The 2614-nt window shown below is 45.1% G+C and overlaps 1 pseudogene; it reads right to left on the bottom strand.

Annotated features, from left to right (window-relative positions):
* Positions 1–1900: 1900 nt before the first annotated feature.
* Positions 1901–2614, bottom strand: part of LOC106747840 — a 5670-nt pseudogene continuing 4956 nt past the window's right edge.

Below are 2614 nucleotides of genomic sequence, written 5' to 3'. Positions count from 1 at the left end.
TGGTCTCCTCGAAACCAAACAACTTTTGTCTGAAAAATTTTTCTCTTCCGGGCTTGGTTTTCGAAATATTCGACTGGATGGATTAAAATGGTCCACCCTGTATATAAGACTATCGTCCTGAGTACCTCGGGAAGTACGGATTCCTTTTTTTATATATATGATTGGGAGGTAGACGGAGGTCGGGCAAGCGTTATCGTGAAAGGAATAAGATTACGATGGGTCACCGTACAACGCGCCGTGAGTTTCCCAACGTATCTGTCATCTCTTCCGTCTCCACGTAAGGCGCATAGTTTCGTTACATCCTGGATACCATGGGAGCAACAAATTCCTTTTTTATGATCAGGAAATAGGCGGATTTGGATAAGCGCTATTGTAAAAAGGATGTAATTATACACTATCAAATGCGTCATGAGTTCTCAACGCATCCGTAATCTTATCCATTTTCTAATCTTCCATATCCGTTTCCCGTTTTCCACGAAAACTCTTCTCATTGGCGATCGTCATCCGCCACCCCCAAAAATCTTCCCTATATAAGCCTCTCTCACTTTTTTATTCTGTTCATTTATCGATTTCTGTTGTGCTTTCACATCACGCCTACCACTTCGGTTTTTGTCTTTCGGGATCTCTCTAGTGCCACCTGTTCGTAAAACTCGCGGCGTATAACAGTGTATAACTCGGGATTTTTCTAAATATATACATTTTCAATATTCTGATAATCAGTCCGAGTATCAGAATCGCACAATACATCGAGTTAACTGTCACAAATGCAACTACCATTCAGAGGACCCGAGGTACGAGACGACAGCCAGGCCCCCGAGATCCAAAAAATATTTACACATCACGAATCAACGAGTAAGTATTCAGCATCATTTATACTCGTCCTCATTAGCTTCGGTTTCTTCATTTATTAATACCCCGCCGTATCATAGTGAGCACCCTACATGGAGAGGATAGGCTCGAACCCCTCGCATTAGCACATCAAGACCTGCTCGAGGCTAGCGACGACATGCTAGTAGCACAACTCAGGGCCTTTTCTGAACTCCTATCCCCAGCCGAAAGTACCCATTACTAAGCCCTTCAGACGCGAATACTTCGTCGACACCTCCCCGTTCCCCTCTCGCTCCTTCCTATTCACCTGATCCCAACTATCTCCCACCAAGCCCTTCTGGCGAGACATCCTGTCGCGATTATTATCCCTCACCGTACTATTGGACTTCACCTCCAGTTTCCCCACCAGGTTACCTCAACCCACCTTCGCGTTCCCCGACACCCGACCCACTAACCCCGGACTCATCTCCATCCCCATCCGATTCTACTGCTCCCTTTCCCGAACCACCTACCCCTAACTTTTTACTCTCACTTCAAGATACTCCCGCTACACACTCAACTTGTCACCACACACACACAATTAATTTTATAATACCTCGCCGTGCGTCATCTCAAACTGTAATTTCGTCTTTTTTCAAACATTGTAAAATTCGCCCTTTTGTTAATAAATGTTAAGCTTGTTAGTTTAACCTTCCATTCTATTTTCTCACCATCGCGCACTCACTATCCTTCCCTCAATTATTCCGCTCGCGGTCCCGCATCCCAGGTAAAGGGTTTCAGTACCCTGACCTAAAATAGGACCACCCTGCGTACGCTCGCGTCAGAGTAAAGCGACCCTTCTGGTCTCTGACCTGCACCGCCGGCATACAGATATATTCGGGACTCGCGTTTGTGAGTGCGGTCGTTGCGTTCTCTACCAGGACGTAACACTTAAGTTCACCTTCAGATATATATATATATATATATATATATATATATATATATATATATATATATATATCAGGTCGTCAAGGATGAAATTTGTAGAAAAAAGGCAATGTTGGTTGATAACTTATAAATATAAGAAATTATTTTATTCATCAAAGTGTGTATCCATATTGTCTGTACACTTTTGCCATTTAAGCGACAGGTTGTTCAGGCCGGTAGTATAAAACCCTGGTGGACGAGAGTCAATGAATTCCTGGAAGGCCAGTTTTACAGCATTGTCGGAATTAAATTGTTTTCCTATTAAAAAGTTGTCCAAACTGCAGAAGAAGTGGTAGTCAGTGGGGGCTAGGTCTGGTGAATATGGAGGATGATGAAGAAGTTCCAACTCCAATTCTTGTAGTTTTGCTACAGTTATTTGTGCAGTGTGTGGTCTGTGTGCGTTATCATGCAATAAGATAGGAGTCGATCTGTTGACCAATCTAGGCTGTTTTTCTTTAAATTTTTGCATCATTTCGTCCAGTTGGTTGCAGTATATTTCTGCTGTGATCGATGAGCCAGGTTTCATAAAATCATAATGGATCACACCTGCGCTGTACCACCAAACACTCCACACCATCAGCTTCTTCTCATGAATTGCGACCGTTATTCACGACTCGGTTTCTCCGAGTCGCCGGTGCAACACCGACGGGTGAACCTCGGGCCGCTAACTAAATCCGGACTTCCACGAGTCCGTGTGGTCGCCAGGTGCGCGAATCGCACCCACTAACTGCGGGCCCCGCGGTCGGCGTCGCCGTCCGCGCGTCGGCCACTCGACCCGAGTTCGTCCCAATCGGGACCGGCAGCTCCGGGGTGATTTTAA

The sequence above is a fragment of the Dinoponera quadriceps genome, unplaced genomic scaffold (assembly GCF_001313825.1).
Source record: "Dinoponera quadriceps isolate SergipeBrazil2010 unplaced genomic scaffold, ASM131382v1 scaffold2519, whole genome shotgun sequence".
Lineage (NCBI taxonomy): Eukaryota > Metazoa > Arthropoda > Insecta > Hymenoptera > Formicidae > Dinoponera > Dinoponera quadriceps.
Note: the sequence above shows the minus strand (reverse complement) of the source record. Positions and strands in the feature narration are given on the sequence as shown.